At 46.1% G+C, this 17003-nt stretch overlaps 1 protein-coding gene across 4 annotated transcripts in view; it reads right to left on the reverse strand.

Annotated features, from left to right (window-relative positions):
- The window catches only part of ABCB9 (ATP binding cassette subfamily B member 9), a 398286-nt gene that overhangs the window by 244200 nt on the left and 137083 nt on the right, over positions 1-17003 (reverse strand). The window lies entirely within an intron of this gene.

Genomic DNA, 17003 nt, shown 5'->3' on the forward strand with positions numbered 1-17003 from the left:
CGGTTAGTGCTTGTAAAGGGCACACCTTAAAATGATTCACGTTAGTGATTCGAAAGCCTTTTTCTGCATTTTCTTCCCTCATCTTCTTGCATGACAAGGAGTGTGATACAGGACATGCAATATGTGTACGCTACCTGCACTCAGAGTTTCCTGATCTGGAATTATGAATAGTAATGTATATTTGGGAAATCTTCTGCCACGTCTCCCCTACAAATAAAGGATAGTAATTCAGAATATTCCAAAGAGAGTAGATTCCAAAGAGAATACTAACAGTGTTGTTGGAGGCACTGTCAACTCAGGATTACACTTTGCCAAAGTACTACATGCCGAGCTGTCAGTGTGGCAGCGTCAAAGTTTAAAAAGTACAAAATGTGACAAGTATATTGATTGTACGTCAGAAAAAGACAATTAGTGCCTGAGGCGCTTGCACTGGCTATCGATACGGCAAAGAATATAGCCTACACTCTTCTGCCTAGTGAACAAATGACTCAAAACCATCACTTCAAGCCACCTACAAAATAGAATACCCAGACAGCACCCCACATACTTGCTAAAATATGCAGTCAATGGACAGAGTTCGCCCAAGTTTCATAGACCAAGGCAAGTGCAGCACAGGAGCATTCCTAGGGCAGTGAAGCCAGGTTCTCTGAGGCCTGCTAGTGATGCACTGAGAGGGATCGATCAAGAAGAGGGTGCGTGAAAGTGTGCTTAATTAGGACAGTACTGTCGTATTGCTGAAACCAGCTTCACAGTTTTCTGGGGCTAAGCAAAAACCAACATAACATTGCACTTAAGCAGGTGTCGTGGGTCAATAGTAGGACGTGGTCACTGTGAGGACATTTCTATTGGTTGTTTATTAAATAACAAGTATAAAGCCTATCTCTCCCTACTGCTATGTGGGTGTTCCCTGCGTATCTAAATAACCAAGATGCTCGTCGGTCAAAAAGTCTCAAATGTATCAGTCCGCTGTCCAACAACTAGTTCTAACTGACCCTACCACTATTCTTACCAACTTCAATAAGATCAGGAGAATGTCTCCCTTCTCCTGATTGTATTATGGCAATGTCTCTTCTTTTCTAATTGATTCCTTTTTAGCCTCTTGCCACTTCTTGTTTCAGTTCTTGCCACTCTTTCACAATGTCTTTATTTTTTATTTTTTATTATTTGCACAGATTATTTGGTTTCCATATATGAAACCTTTAACCTCACCGTGTCCAGTTTTTCGTTGGTTGTCTACAGTTAGATGAACGTTGTCTAACTCTCCAGACTTGGTCTAATGTTTCTGGGCCTATTAATGTCTTCCAAGCGTTGTCACGCTTTTTAGTACCTCCAGTTTCTTGAGTATTAGGATCACCAGTCTTATGAGCGCTATGTTCATCTTAATTTTTTCTCCTTCAACTAGAGTCCTCCACCACTCTTCAGCGCCCATTGTCGTCGAGCTTCTCAATATTACCCCCAAGCACTGCGTACGTTCTTCTCTAAGTCCTACGCAATGTAGGGTAAGGTGTTTCAGAGATTCTTTCTCTCCTTTTATTGTACATATTCTACAACTTTCGAGACTGTTCAACTTTTTTCTCCTTTGCAGTATTTCTCCCGTTGGTAAGATGTTCAGTCTGAATCTCAGGAGAAGGTCTCAGAAGTACAATGTCTTTGGGTCTTTCTTCCCCTTTTGGGATAGTTCTCCAATGCTCCCTTTTTGGTATCTTTATTCTTTTCTGGCTCAGGTTACTATACCCTTTTGAGGTTGGTACAATATACCTTCTTAGCTGTTGTGAGAAACCTAAGGTCATTCTCACTCCTAAGCCCCATGGATTCTCTGCGCAGGTGGCCAGGTAAAGGCCATCGCTCTTGGATCCCGACCCTGGGGGCTGAGAAGCGAGGGAGGATCACCTGGGTGGAGGGTCCTAGGGACTTGGGAGCCCTCGGGCGAGACATGGTATCCCCTTTCCCTACCGACGACCAACCCAACCCCTCCCCGACCTTTATAGGTTATTGTAAGTCAGCTCCCCTTGTTTCCCCACATGTAAACCCTGACAGTACTGAGACGAAGAAGAGGCAACTAAGAGCAACAAAGCCTACGCTCTTTTATCACTCTGGTACTGGGACGAGGAAGATGCCTGTTAAGAGCAGTGAAGGTCAGGCATGTCCCTTTAATTGTGGTCAAGCAGGTCTGATTGGACATCCACACCTGCAGTCTATCAAGGGGCTGCAGGTGTATAAAAGGAGACCAGCCCACTAGGGATGGGAGTAGCAGCAGGAAGGCCGATGTAAGCAGCAGGGAACTTTGTTTGGAAAACATGCTAAGATGCTGAGGTCTGCAGAGAGCCGATCTATGGAAGCGTGGTGCAGGAGTTGAGGGTCTGTGGAACAAACCGAACATTATGAAGGGAGCGGTGTGGAGAGGCTGTCCCTTTTTCTTGTGGTTAAGGTGTTTGTTCCCCTGTGTCAGGAGTTTGCCCCAGGAGTAGCTGAGGAACAGGAGTTGGAACCCTGATATCACACGCAGAAGGCCTTAAAATCCATGCTGCTGGGGAAGCTGTGAATGCGACTGGTGAATTTCTAACAAGTAAAAAACCCGGTGCGCAAGCATGTGAACTCTTTCATTCTAAAGGAAAACTTTGTATAGGAGTTTGAGGGAACACATTTCTCTGGTATGAACAATTGTTATCTAATGAATTACCCGGAATACTTTGTATCAGTGTTCGCATGTTGAAGGAAACATGTTTTTTGAACGTCTCCTAGGGCTTGGCTCTACAATTAAAGCAAATTGACACAATATTAAACAACGGGTTGAATTGAAAGTGTGTTATGAATTCAACCAACCTTTATTGAATACCGAACTCAATGAAAACTCCAATAAGCAGAACTATTATATCTTGAGTTCAGAAATGAAAGAAACTCTAAAACCACTGTATGTTGAACTCTAAAGTGAAAACCAACCGTGTGCTGAATACTAAAATTAATGAAACTTTGAAATCATTGCAACTTTAACATTGAAACTAAATGAAACTTTAAATTCAAGTAAAACCATTGTGCGCTGCATTCTAAAATCAATGAATTTTAACCTTGACCCTAAGAGGCATATTGAATACTAAACTGTGTGAAAACTATATTACATGAAACCCAACAATAAAAAGAGGGGGCAAGTGCGACAAAGGACCCTAAAAGAAGATCAAATATATTTTTGTGATACTGAGACTGAGTCTTGGGGAAGGGAACCCTGAGATCTGAAGTATTTACTGACTTGAGGAGGTTGCCTCAATGTGCTTTTGCGTTTGGAACTGTGCTACTTGGAACTTTGGGAAGGGTACCCCGAGTATTGGTTAAAATTGCATCACTTTGAACTTAAGGTAACTTAAGACTTTTTGGTGGAATTATTTTATACTTGGGGAAGGGAGCTGGAAGAAGCTCAGAAAGTTATGTTGGACACTGTTTCTTTTGGTTGCTGACAACCCTACACAATGTATATATTAGTTGTGAGTGCAAGTATAGGTTTTGAACACAGAGATTCTTAACTTGAACTCTTTGACTCAGACTTTCCTTAGTTTCATTTAGGTAGGGAAATCCCACCTTAGCATAGGGCAAGATAGGCCTTTTTCCATCTTGACATTTAAGTTAATTAAAGTGTTTCTTTTTAATTCTGAAAATGTTGTCTTTATCTTTTGTCTTCACACTGTGAAACGCCTTCTTGGCTCTTAGGGTTCCCCCTCTCCTCGGGTGATTTACACTAAATATCTCTTCCCTCAAGTGGTTCACTTGGCTTTTATCCCCATTCACAGAATTCTCGCTCTGATATTCGCTGCTCTTTACTTTTTGACTTATGGGCTATTTGCCCCTCTTCCCAGGTTATTCGTACCTCGTGGTAGAGATCTCTCTTTCTGCATTAATACAGCTCCACTTTGACTTTAAACTCAATGGGCCTCATTACAACCATGCCGGTCCGGTAGCAGCGGTGCCAGTAAGCCTACCAGCACAGTTGTTATCGGAACGGCATAGTATAAAACCTGCGGGCGGGTGTCGTTCCACCCGCCAGGGTCAGACCTGGCGGGCGGATCGGCACCTGCCCGCAGAGTGTCATGGAAGCACCGGCATGGTTATTAACAGTGCCAGTGCTTCCGTGGTCCCCATTCCCATTGAGTCTGATGGGACTCAAATGGGAATGCGGATTAACATTTACCAGCTCCTGACTTCCCGGAACGCCGGCAAGCCAGGCACCAGTAAATATTGCAAGTCTGCCGGCAACCCACCGGTAGCTCCGCCAGGGTACCGCCAGACTTGTAATGTGGCCCAATGTGTCATAAATTGTACTAGGTTGGGTTTCTCCTGCTTCATAACAATGACAGCCTCCTGGTTCTCCCATGCTCTCAATTATCTTTGATTCTGCAGGGGAACATCACCAGGGCTTGTACTGGCTTGGGTTATTTTGTCTGCTCTGATTCTCAGTCTACTCGACTCCGCCAGCGTCCCGCTCTCGATCCTCTCTCTCTCTCTGGGATCAGGTATGACTGACGGTAAGCGGATGTCTCGCTGATTCCTCCGTGCTGTGGCTTTGGCGTCGTTGGACGTGCACTTTGCCCACCACAAAAGGGTTCTGTTCATGCCACCACTGGGATTTGTATTCCTTTCTCCTCAGCTTCTTACTGCGTGTAAATGTTGGGCCTCCAGCGTTTTGTTCTAGAGTTCAGGCCACATCTGAAAGTCACGGGATCCGAGGCTCTCTGAGCTCCACCTCTCTCAGGTGTCACGCCGTCAGGGAGCTTCCCCTGCTTACGTTCTCTGCTCTCTCTCTGGACTTCTACCCTTTCTAATTATATATTTGTAACACTCCCTCAATGTCTGTTTTCAAATAGTCACACATCCATCCACCAATCACTTCCAAAAAGTGTACATATAACCCTATGGCTTTATTAAGTTTCCACACACTAACTGCCACTTATTCTTTTGTATCTGCATTTCCCTTACTTATACAAATTAATTGTACACAGTGATTCTATAAATGTAATTATGCATTGTGCAGTGAAAGAAGTGCATAAATAGAAGGGGCCGTATGGATGGGCAAGTGCTCATGAGAACCCAGACGTGAAATGCCAAGGGATGCCAAAGTGGGATGCCACTGGCGAACTACTGGAGCAGAGGAGTCCCAAGTGTGGGATGCATCTTTACCATAATATTCCTTTAACAGCGTTTTTCTGTCAATTTAATAGGTTTTTATAAGTGAAAATGTTTCATGGTGTTACATCACTATATATAATTTATTAATCATTCCCCTTTTCACATATATGAAAGAACTATAAACCTCCTTTCAGAAACATATTTTTGCAACACATACTTATGTCTGTCGTTATCAGCAGCGCATGCTGGGAATGCAAATCATTGTTTAATAGCCTACAGCATATGGCTCAACCATGGCCCCAGCCCAACCAGACCACCCCTATTATTCACTGCACCTACCCTGCATCCTAGCTCAGTGTCCACTATACCCTAAATAATGTAACCAATGGCCAGTGCTCATGGCTTGCAGCCATGGCCAGTCTCCAAATCCATGGGGCATGTGCTTCGGCAATTCCGCGTTCCCCAATAAGCAAATTAGAGTACACATTTGCGTATGCAGATGGCCAGGCCCACTACTCAGACACCAAATGTATATCACTAGTTTTTCTACTTAAATTCTTACACTATACGCCCCCAACCAAGGGCAGTTGCACTTTCTTAATTCCATGCTGGTGAAAGCTTTGAATGAAGGGGTGAGATACCTGGTTGTGGATGGGCATCTCAATATGTGGGCAGACCTACAATGGGATAGAAAATCCATGGGACTGACTGGAACGGTGGTCCCCTCAGTGGTGGGGTAAGGGTTACAGGAGTGCCTGGATTTGCATGGCCTGCAGGATGTGTGGCACTTCTTCCACCGTCAAGAAAGGGGATTTACCTTTTACTCTGCGCCCCTTGGGAACTATACTCGTATAGATTATCTCTTATCAAGGGACCTCTTGGAGGGGGCGCTGGGCTCAGAGATCCACCCCGTTACATTGTCCGATCAGGACATGGTAACCCTAAATTTGTCCTGGAAAAAGGCCCCAACAATTCAGAATGGAGATGTAACGAATCCCTGTGGAACGATCATGTATTTCGAGAGGGTTTTGAGCGGGAGATACAAGAGTATTTTCTTATGCAGGACAAGGGGGAGGTACAACAGGGTACATTGTGGGATGCGGGTAAGGTGACATGCAGAGGCATGCTGATTAGAGAGGGGTCACGTAGAAAGAGAGAGAGGACTTTGCTGTGGAATAGGTTGCGCAAGGAGATTGGGGTCTTGGAAAGACGGATATAGACATCAGAGGAAGGGGAGGGGGAATAGATAGAGGAAGTGAGGAGGGAGAGGAACGTCTTTTGTTGGAGTAAGGCAGGATAATTCGGAAGCTCCAGTTCCTGAAGCAGAAATACTATGAAAAAGAGGACAAGGTGGATGCCCTCTTGGCAGGGCGATTACGTGGCCAGCACTCTGACAGATGGATAGCGGGGGTGGTCGGACCCGGGGACACGCTGGAGACATCAACAGGGGCAGTGGTTGAAACTTTCACTGACTTCTACGCAGACTTATATAAGAGGGAGGACCATTCAGAGGGGGCGGGTACAGAAACCTATCTGTCAGAGGTGTATTTACCAAAACTGACCCTGGAGAAGGCTAAGGAAATGGATACTCCTATTACAGGAGAAGAGATCTTGATGGTGATCTATACGTTGCAAATGGGAAAGGCACTGGTGGAAGATGGGTGTACCGCTGGTTTCTATAAGACATTTGTTGGCATCCTGGTCCCGCACCTAGTCAAACTATTTCATTCCATCCTGGAATCTGGAAGGGCCCTGATAACACTTGTGCGGGCGCTTATCACTGTGATACATGAAGAGGGCAGAGACCCCAGGGTATGTGGTTAATTTTGTCCGATCTGGCTCCTCAATGTGACCGCAAAGTTATCTACCCGAGTCCTGCCATCGAGGCTCGGCGCGCATATGCCTCGACTGGGGCATCCCAACCAGGTGGGTTTCATAAGGAAGAGACAAGGGTAGACACAATCGGTAAATCTATGCACCCGAGGCAGGGTCGGTAACTCCACGCTCTTATCTGTTTATGCAGAAAAAAGCATTCAACAGAGTGAACTGGGATTTCTTGAGGGCAACTCTGGTTAAGTTTGGATTGGGGGCTAGGTTTTTGCAGGGTTTCCTGGCATTGTACTTGGACCTGAAGGCCTACGTAGCCCCTAATGTACATTTCTCACTATGGTTTGGGCGGGGACTGAGCACGAGACAGGGCTGCCCCCTTTCACTGTTACTCTTTGCCATCTCACTTGGTAAGAAACTGTGGGACGACCCTCGAGTGGAAGGTATTCTCGTGGGGGAGGGGGTGGAATACAATTTGGGTTTTTAATATCGATATTTTACTGCACCTTAGGAACCCAGTGTTCTCGGTCCCGGCCATGGTCGAGATAGTGGAAAAAATGGGGCGCTCTCGGGCTTTCAAATCAACAGGGGGAAATCCATTTTGGTCCCACTGGACCAGATGGAGTAGAATGATAGGCAGAGACTGGCTGCATTGGGGATGAGGGTCGAAGAGGATCAGTTGCGTTACCTAGGTATTAATGTTACAAGGGAGATAGGTGGTCTATAAGAAGCACATTTCCCACCACTCTGGGGTAAATTGACGATCTCATGGTTGGGACGGTTGAACACTATAAAGATGAACTTCCTCCCTAGAATCCTCTAATTTTTTCAGTTAATCTAGATTCAATTCCCAGCTGCCGTGTTTCGAGAGGTTAACAGCTGCCTTCTGAGGTTTCTGTGGCAGGGAAAGAAAGCGAGGGTGGCATACGAGTTCATGGTGCTGCCAAAGGAAAAAGGACGGGTGGGCTTCCTGGAAATTTGTACTACAAGGCAGCACAACATACAGCCCTAGTTCCATATCTGAGGGATCAAAGGGATTTTCAGTGGGTGTAGTTAGAGAACTTTCATCTTAGACCGCTGACGGTAGGAGAATGGATTTGGTTGCTGAGACACAAAATTATGCAGAGGATTAGTGAACCCCCCCATCCTAGGGGTCATCTGGAATGTATGGCAGAAGGGACCAGAGATGAGGATGATCACAACCTGGCCCTCTCCAATGAGTCATCTGTGGGCTCTGGGGATGAGGGATCGGATCTCGAATCTTGAAAGGTTCCAGATTTGGTTTGTCGCGGGTCTCACAAGAGTTGGTCAGTTATGGAGGGATGGCCTGTTCATTTAGTTGGTAGATCTGGAGGGGGAGTTGGGAATAGAAAAGTTGAACAAGTTACTTTCTTACCTGGTAACGTTCTTTCGATGGGATGGTCCGACGACGTATTCCATATCTATGACAGGTAATGTCCGCAGCACAGCTGTGGACATTACCTGTCATAGATATGGAATACGTCGGAGGACCCAATCCCCTTGAAATCTGTGTTTTCATACCTGCATCTGAAAGGTGTACTTACAGCTGACGCCTGGAAGGACATGGTACAGAGGGAGCTAACCCCTTGCAGGATGGTTGTGGACTCAAGAAGGGAATTTAAAGGGTTGATCTCATCCCTATATGGGGCCTTGGTGGAGGCTGGCCGTGGAAGTACCGAGAAATTTCGGAGTAAGTGGCAAAGGGAGTTGGGCATGAAAGTCGATGAAACTCTATGGCAGAAAATGTGCTGTAGGGCGTTCAAGGTTTCAATTGCCTGTCAGTATAAACTGCACAAGATTAAATTACTCCATAGGTGGCAGTACGATCCAGTGCGCCTCTCTAAGTTGTTCCCGCGGGTGAGTCCTCTTTGCTGGCATGAATGTGGGGAGCAGGCTGATTATTGGCATATGTGGTGGGGGTGTGACAAGGTCTGAATCTATTGGGATGAAGTCCTTGGGTGGATTAAAGAGGTGGAAGGGGTCTCCAGAATAAAGACTCTTATTGGTTTTATTTGGTCTGGAAGGCACTGAAGGGGGATTGCAGCCGTGTGCCGCACTTGCCGCATTCTTTGCTGCGGGAGGGAAAGGCCTGCTTGGTGATGCACTGGAAACGTCTGTCACTTCCGGGTAAGAGTGGATAAATATGGGGAAGAACATATATGTGATGGAAAGGATCACGGTGGCCATACAGCAAACCTTCAGGTGCTGTGGATGGAATTTCGGACCAGCTATATGTCTATGGAAGCGTAATTTGTGAAATGTGGGGCTTGAAAGAGTGGGGCAGGGGGAAGAAGGTGCGTTGGGTACGTATTTTATATTGTGCAAAGGGGAGGATGATCAAACTTATAGGGGTAGGAGAGACATTCAGGTGGTATTGTGGGACAGACAGCACAGGCCTTAATATTCCTGGTTAACTCAGGTGGGGTGGTAGTGTGAGCATGCTTTGGGGAGTGGGGGAAGAGGGAAAAGGGTTTTAGAAGACACATATGAGTGATGTTTTGGTGGGCCATTGTTACGTGGGATTTTTCTGGGTCATGTTCAGAATTTGGCTGTATCGTATTTTACAATACTGAAACATTTCAATAAAGTTGAATTGAAAATAAAAATTTACTGTATCAAAGGCTGCCGATAGATTGAGCATGTCTAGCATGCTAACATCACCTTCATCAGCATACCTCAGAATGTTATCCTAGACGGCCACAAGAGCGGTTTTGGTGCCATGACATGGTCTGAACCCTGACTGGAAACCAAGTCCTTCAAGCAAGTTCTGAAGTTGTAAGGTAACAATTTTTTCAAGGACCTTGGTAAGCTACACCAAGCCTGCAAAGGGGCAGTAATTAGAAAGTACGTTGTGATCTTGTGAAGGTTTTTTGAGCAATGGGGTGTGTACAGAAGGCATGGTATCAACAGTAAGACAGACACAAGTGGCCATAGTTCAAGGGTGTTTATTGAACTTAAAAAGGGTTTGAAAAACACCCATCTAATCCTAAATCTACAGATGGGAGCAAGCTACGACCATCAAATAATAATAACTCAGTCCTAGTAGTGCCTGGTCAAAATAAAAGGGACTACACTAATAAACCTATTGCCAATCCTTACCTCTAAATACAAATAGTGTTGGAAACAATGTTACAAAAAAGAAAGAAATGATGACAAAATAATATGTCAGGATGTTCAGGCCGTTTGGCTTCCTTCCCCACGTTTTCAGCACGGGACAAGGCGGTGCACTCAAGCTTAGCACAGTCTCTGCCTTCTTTAGCACGAGGATACAGTTCAGTCATTAGCATCAAGGCCTTCGGTGCTCAAGTCTCTTTGCCTTTCAAAGTCTCTTCATTCAGAGGGCATAATGCGACAAACAAATGAAGTTCTTTTCCTCTTTAGATTTTCACAAGTACTCCATTTCTTAGACGAATCACTATTCACCTCGAATCCCCTCAGCCGGGCTCAGATCCTCTCAACACAATGTTCCTAAATTATTTATGCCTCCAATTTCTTGTAGGACATTCATTCTCGGGTGACTCGCGGTTCACTCTGGATGCTCCTCAACCGGGCTCAGATCTCGGATCCCCCTCAGATCTCAGATCCCCCTCAGTCAGGGTCAGATCTCGGATCTGCCTCAGTCAGGGTCAGATCTCGGATCTGCCTCAGTCAGGGTCAGATCTCGGATCCCCATCAGACAGGCTCAGATCTGGGATGCCCCTCAGTCGGGCTCAGATCTCGGATCCCCCTCAGTCGGGCTCAGATCTGGGATGCCCCTCAGTCGGGCTCAGATCTCGGATCCCCCTCAGTCGGGCTCAGATTCCTTTTAACACAATGTTCAATTAGTCACCCTATGCCAGGCTCGAACCAATTCCAAATTCCAATTTCCAATATAACTTTAAACAAACTTGCTTTAACCAAAAGTTTTAGCTGATCTCTCTCTGCCAGGTTCGGACCAACTTCATATACTTTTCATCAACTATCGAAGACTTTCGAATGTGCACAGTGTTTTGTTTTGCTTGACCCGTTGCAGGACCACTTCGATTTCACAATTCTTTATCACTCTTAAAATTTGCCACCTTTCAGCTTGATACCTAACAGAGACTCGAATGAGCACCCATGTGGTACCTGACTACTCTGTCTATGGTATAGCATCTCGGCTTCAAAGTTCATTCACTCATCTGCTGTTTAATGCCACATATGCTTCATACACTGTTCTCTTCAGTTTTTACTATACAATGTCGCTGCTTTCACCTTGGCTTCAACACAGACCGGTCTGGTATCAGTCACCCCAACTCACCGGCTTTGCAGACTTCCCTGGCGCTGCTTTGTTGTAGGAGCCAAGGACAGTACCACAGCGGCAAACTATTCTCCCCACCTTGACTAGGGACGCGGGAGAGCCCCCGGTACCTCCGACACACAATGCAGGATTCTTCAGCCTTGATTACTGGTCTTACGTTTCCTATTCTCGAAGGTTCATGAAAGTAACAGTCTTTCATTTAAAAGGCCAAGGGCACTTCCCTCCTTGCAATCCACTTCAGTTTTGACGACTTTTGCCTTGTATTAAACTGCCATATTGGAACGGCTGCTTCCTCATGTGCTTTGCTTTGCTCAGAGTGTGCTTTCGTGCTCCGCCTTTTTCATCTGTGTAGGGAACTGTAATGAAGTCAGGTGTGTGCAATGGTAAGTAATTGCCTGACCCTGCCTGACCATTGTTTTGGGACATGTCAGGTATACGGGTGGGGTGTTAGTCCATTTTCTCTCACAGTGAGCTGTCCGTGAGAAGGTGTTTGAGTTGGGAAAGGGGAGTGAAGGGTTGAGTTCCTAAGTATCCTAGCTGGTAGGATGGGGTAAAGGTGTTACAGGGACGGGGATACCGTGTCTTGCCATCCGGTGTCTCACTTCCAGTCCCCGAAGACACCTCACCCAGGTGACCCTCCCGCACCGGTTCACCCCCAGGAACTGGATCCAAAAGCGATGGCCGTGTCCTGGCCACCTGGATGACAGATCCGTGGGGACTAGCGGGTGAGACACCTTCAGGATTTTCACAGGTGAGAAAAGCTCTTTTCTAGCTCTGATGGTACAATACCTTGATTCAAAGAGGCATTGACAAATGCAGCGATGAAGTCACACAATGAACTGGCATGTTTGGCAAGACAAGCTGGAATTTTATATTAATTATAGTTTGTATGTTTTAAATTTAAGATTAAAGTACATATCACCTCAAGGGTAACTGGAATAAAAGTAAATCTGGATGACGGCAATGCAATGGCATGATAAGTTGTTGCCATACTGTCATAATTAAGGTCTGTCTTGGAGGGTGGAAGTGCCATTTCTCAGAACTAGATATGGCCTATTCGGGAACAGTGCCTGGATTCAGACTTCAATCCAGAGCTGGGAAGAAGCAAATGTTGAATGCAGCATTCCCCCAATAATTGGGTGGCTGCCAAAAGTTTGAATGAATACAAATCTGTATTTGCAAGCTAAGTGTTACCCTCGTCCCCTGGGCCCTCCGGAAGGCTTGCGCAATGTGACCAATGAACTGCCTCTTGCTGATGATGAGGGGAGAGCACATGCTCCAAGATGCTCAGTAAATGGGGACCTGCATCTCCAGATCTAACAGAGTGCAGCCAGGACATGTGCCCTTAGCTCCCTGGCAACACAAAAGGTTCTATGTGATTCATCCGAATCACTTCTGATTGAATCCCCCACCTAGAATACCTGCCCACTCAACTCCTCTCCCTCATTCCCACATGCTGAATCCCATTACTACAAAACTCCTACCCCGCAGGCCTCACTATCCACACTAAAGGGGGTTCCACCCTCCCACAGCCACGTCACTACCCCACTCAAATCCCTCCAGTCTGTACACTTAATAGGGGCTCTGCTTCCCCCAATCCCCGCAAGACCCAGCCTGCCCACTCCCCCTGATCCCACACTCCCATCCCGCTGCCACAGGCTCTCTCACCTCACTCAATGCCCCTCACTCTCCCAACCCTCCCCCCCGCACAATCTCCTTACATGCTTGTCTTCGGTGCACCCTGGTACTCTTTCTGGCTCTGTGCAGCAAACACTGGATAAAGAAAGCGTAAAAGCTGTTCAATTATCCTGTGTTCGCTGTACCTGCCAGTCAGTGGCACGTGGATTTGGCTACCCACATTCAGCGAAGATAGAATCAACTAGTACATCTTCTCTGAATATGGGTAGAACCAACACAACATGGATGCAATACCTGGTTCCACTACTGTGGTGTCCACACCCCACTGATTGCATATGCATCTTGTTCATGCACTGTACCCACTGCCAGAACTGAAATTCCTCTGTAATGGAAAGCATTGCATCGCACCGCAGCACAAAAACATGGAAGATTACAGTATGAACAATATATGGTAATTTTGGGTAAAACAGAATACTATTCAGGTTTAAAAAGAGTAGAATATGCACCATGATCTTCAGTAGAAGGGTGATGTCCGTCATTGACTGATAATGCCATTTTTATCCGACATGAGATGACATTATCCTGGACTTTCCCTTGGAATGATTGAACTCGACAAACGGACATTCCTTGCTAGTTACTTGATTCTCGGGTATAAACTATTGAAGGGATGCTGCAGGCTTGTGACGTGCAGATCATGATTGGGAATCTTTGTTTTCGATAGGAAGATGTCAAGATATATTCACATTTTGTTGACATGCTACATCTACCTACTTTGGCTCAGTATGTATAGGGGTTTCATGCGTAGCTCTTAAAGCCCCATTTAGGATGTTTCAAAGAGCTGTAGGGGAAGAGGAGAGGCAAACTAGAAATGAGAGAAGGAGGGGAAAGAAGAGGGAGGCTTGCAGGCTGGAAAAGAAACAAAGGGGCTTTGATGAAAGGAAATTTGACAGCAATCTGGAGCTTAGTTATGAGCACAGCAATAAGGATGGACTTTGACACAGAGGGCCCAGGCATGCAATTCTCTCCCTTTTCACAGGGCAGTGTCCTGATACATACTCTCTCTGGTTCCTGGCTCGCTCCTCAATGGATATGTTTAACTAGGATCCCTTTGCCATAGGGAGTTAGCTGAAGGGTAAGCTTGGACCACTGCCATGTGTACCGCCCTTTGTTTCCCTAGGCAGACTGAGCTTCTGGGAGAGCAAGGACATCAAGCTGCCTGGAAGGTCACCCTTCCTGGGCGTGACACTCTCCTAGCAGCAAGGACTAGAATCCATATCCCAGGGCCCGACTCCTGGCTGTTTGAGTGACTGACTAATCTGTAGGGGCTCAAATGCACAGCGGGCTTTGCTCAAGTGCTGTGGTCAGGTTTGGGAGCATCAGCCTAGGGCCCCCTTATGGCAATGGGATAGAAGGTGAGACAGGAGCACAGCAAATGTATTGGTGCTCTTCAGAATGCAGCCTCATTCCGAGGTATGAAGCCATGATGGTCCGGTTAAACAGAGTCACACCATTGGTCCCTAACGGGCTCATCTCATGTATTGGTTGGCTAGTTCTGTCCTTCAGTAAGCCCAGGAGTAGGCAAATAGGTGCACGGGCCACTGAGAATACACTGAAATAAGTCCACAATTGCAAAACAGAACTCAGGTCTTCGGAACATTCACAAATAAAGATGTATTCACTAGCGCAGTGATCCCACTATATATTCTATTCAGTGTTTGCTTTCCCACTGCCCCCACACCTATACACTAGTGACCCGAAATCTCAAGCCCACTTTGCTGTCATATCAGGAAATCAAGAGTGAAACAAACACAAGTCGATAACGCAAAAAAAACTGTTTTGCTTTGAAATAATGTTAATATAGAGCGATGAATATGAACTCAACTCACTGTATCTTCAAAATAGCACAGTGGCTGGTAGAGATGCAGAAGACAGCTAGACCTCAGATGGGCCAACATATTAGATACATGTATGTATGCTGATTCCATGTGTCTGTGGCCCCCCTGCATCCTCCTTTGTGTTTAGTTGCACTGGTTGGAGACTAACACAAACCTGCCTGCCCTACTCGCTGGCTCTTCCCTCTGCCAGGGGTCTACAGGGACTTCCTCGCCCTAGGAGGAGTCTTTTATACCTCAGGTTATCCATTGGTGTTTGCTACCTACTCCATGCTTCCTCGACTTTGGGTTGGGCATGTCATTCCGCTCACACCCCCCTCGCCATGGTGCCTGCAGATTTCTGAACCCCCCAACTGTACTTCCTCGCTCTAGTACTGGGTAACCTATGCCCCCCCCACTCACTATGCCATGGCCTCTGGGGATACCTGCACCCTCTCCTCTATGCTTCCCAGCCCTAGTGCTGGATAGTTTATGTCCAACTACCGTCCTCTATCATAGTGTGTGGAGATGCCTGCACACGCCACATTGTCTGCCTGCTCTAGTTGGGTCTGTTACGCCCCACCTTTAACAGGGTGTCTTTGGTTTTCTGGGCCATTCTCTATGCTCGTGGGGTGGACTTTCTTATTCCTCATAGGTTGTCAGAGACTTCCTGCACCCTTCTGTATGCTTCGTTACCTCATGAAGGAGTCCATTAAGCCTTCTGTGGCCACCTTTATGCATCCTTGGGTGGGGTTAGTTCCCTAGAGTGTCCTTGGTCTTGTGTCTGGCAACCTCTCAAAACCACCATTTACATTTTACAAAGCATTACTATAATCTACCATGTCTTAATATATGCCTTCTCCATCCCCACAAAAAAGGTAAGACTCAACAGTGTTTACAGATGACTATGAGACAATGGTCTGGCCCTCAAAAAAGGAAAATGCATTATCCTGCAGCCAAAGCTATCATCCTTTGGGTACATCTTCCAAGGAATGGGTCTCTCTCTAGAACAGAAGAAAGTGTAGGGCATTAGCATTGCTTCCCCTTCCCTCCTCTCCAACATAAGCTAGAATTTTCCTAGGTATAGTGAACGTTTGATGAAGATTTATTCCATTCCTGGCAACCAAGAGGTCATGGTAACCATGACTGAGCTACTTTGGTGCCTTACGTGCAAAGACTAAGCGGAGTAGGGACAGGCTTGAACAAGCGGCATTAGAGCAAATCAAACAGGCTTTGGCATAGTATTTGGGAGTATTTTGATCCAAAAAAGCTAATGGAATTGCTGATAGAGACAGCCCCACAGGCCAGGGTGCAGTCCTTATGCTGGTGAAATCCAACAGCAGATTGCTTACGCCAGCAAGGCTCTCACACCCAACAACTAAAGATACTTGTAGATTACAAGGGAAGCACTAGCAGGGCATGCTGTGGAGATTAAAACACTTTCATCTTTGCCAATATGGTAATCCGGTACAGGTGGTGGTGGATCACAAGCCGCTACTAACCCATCATAAATGGTACAGGCCCCAACCTGCAAGCAGGAATTGAGAGGTGACTTGCAGTCTTCGACAAACTCTGGAGATTACCCGTCAAACACCTGTAGTCTCACCTCAAGTAGAAGTCTGGGCAGATGAATATGTAGGACTCCTCATGCATGGAGGTATGCCACTGTCCATCTCTCTAGAAATAGTGGCAGACGGGTAAAGATCGAATGCCTGTTTCCATGCAGTGCTACCTCATCTCCAATAAGGAAAGCAGAAAGATTTTTGTCAAAACAATCAACGCACAACTGCGGCTCAAGAGGTATTGCAAACTCTATCAAAAGAGCACACTGAGCTTTCCGCATCCGGGCAAGGGAACCCTGCATAGTTATTTCATCTTAATTAGTTGATTAATAGTTGCTTTAAACCATGTGGGACATCTAGGCACAGTTCGAAGAAAATCCCAGCTCAGCAAAAAGCAGTGCATGAGAGGATATTCACGGCACCCAACGGCTGACCATCCCCCAAATGACTCACCTGTGAGACCTAAGACACAGTGGCAAACATTGAGCAATGATTTTGGCAATGTAATGAATGACCAACACTTCCTAGCAATCATAATCGAATATCCCGTTACTCAGAAGAGGAATATCTCAGATCGACAGCTACTCATGCGGCCATACATATGCAATACTGCATAAGATGTTTACAGCTAGCTCAATTGAGTTGCTCAGATAGCGGTTTCTGGGGGAAGTTATCATTGCCAATAAGCACATC

Source organism: Ambystoma mexicanum, chromosome 10, assembly GCF_040938575.1.
Source record: "Ambystoma mexicanum isolate Mex_15411 chromosome 10, UKY_AmexF1_1, whole genome shotgun sequence".
NCBI classification, from domain to species: domain Eukaryota; kingdom Metazoa; phylum Chordata; class Amphibia; order Caudata; family Ambystomatidae; genus Ambystoma; species Ambystoma mexicanum.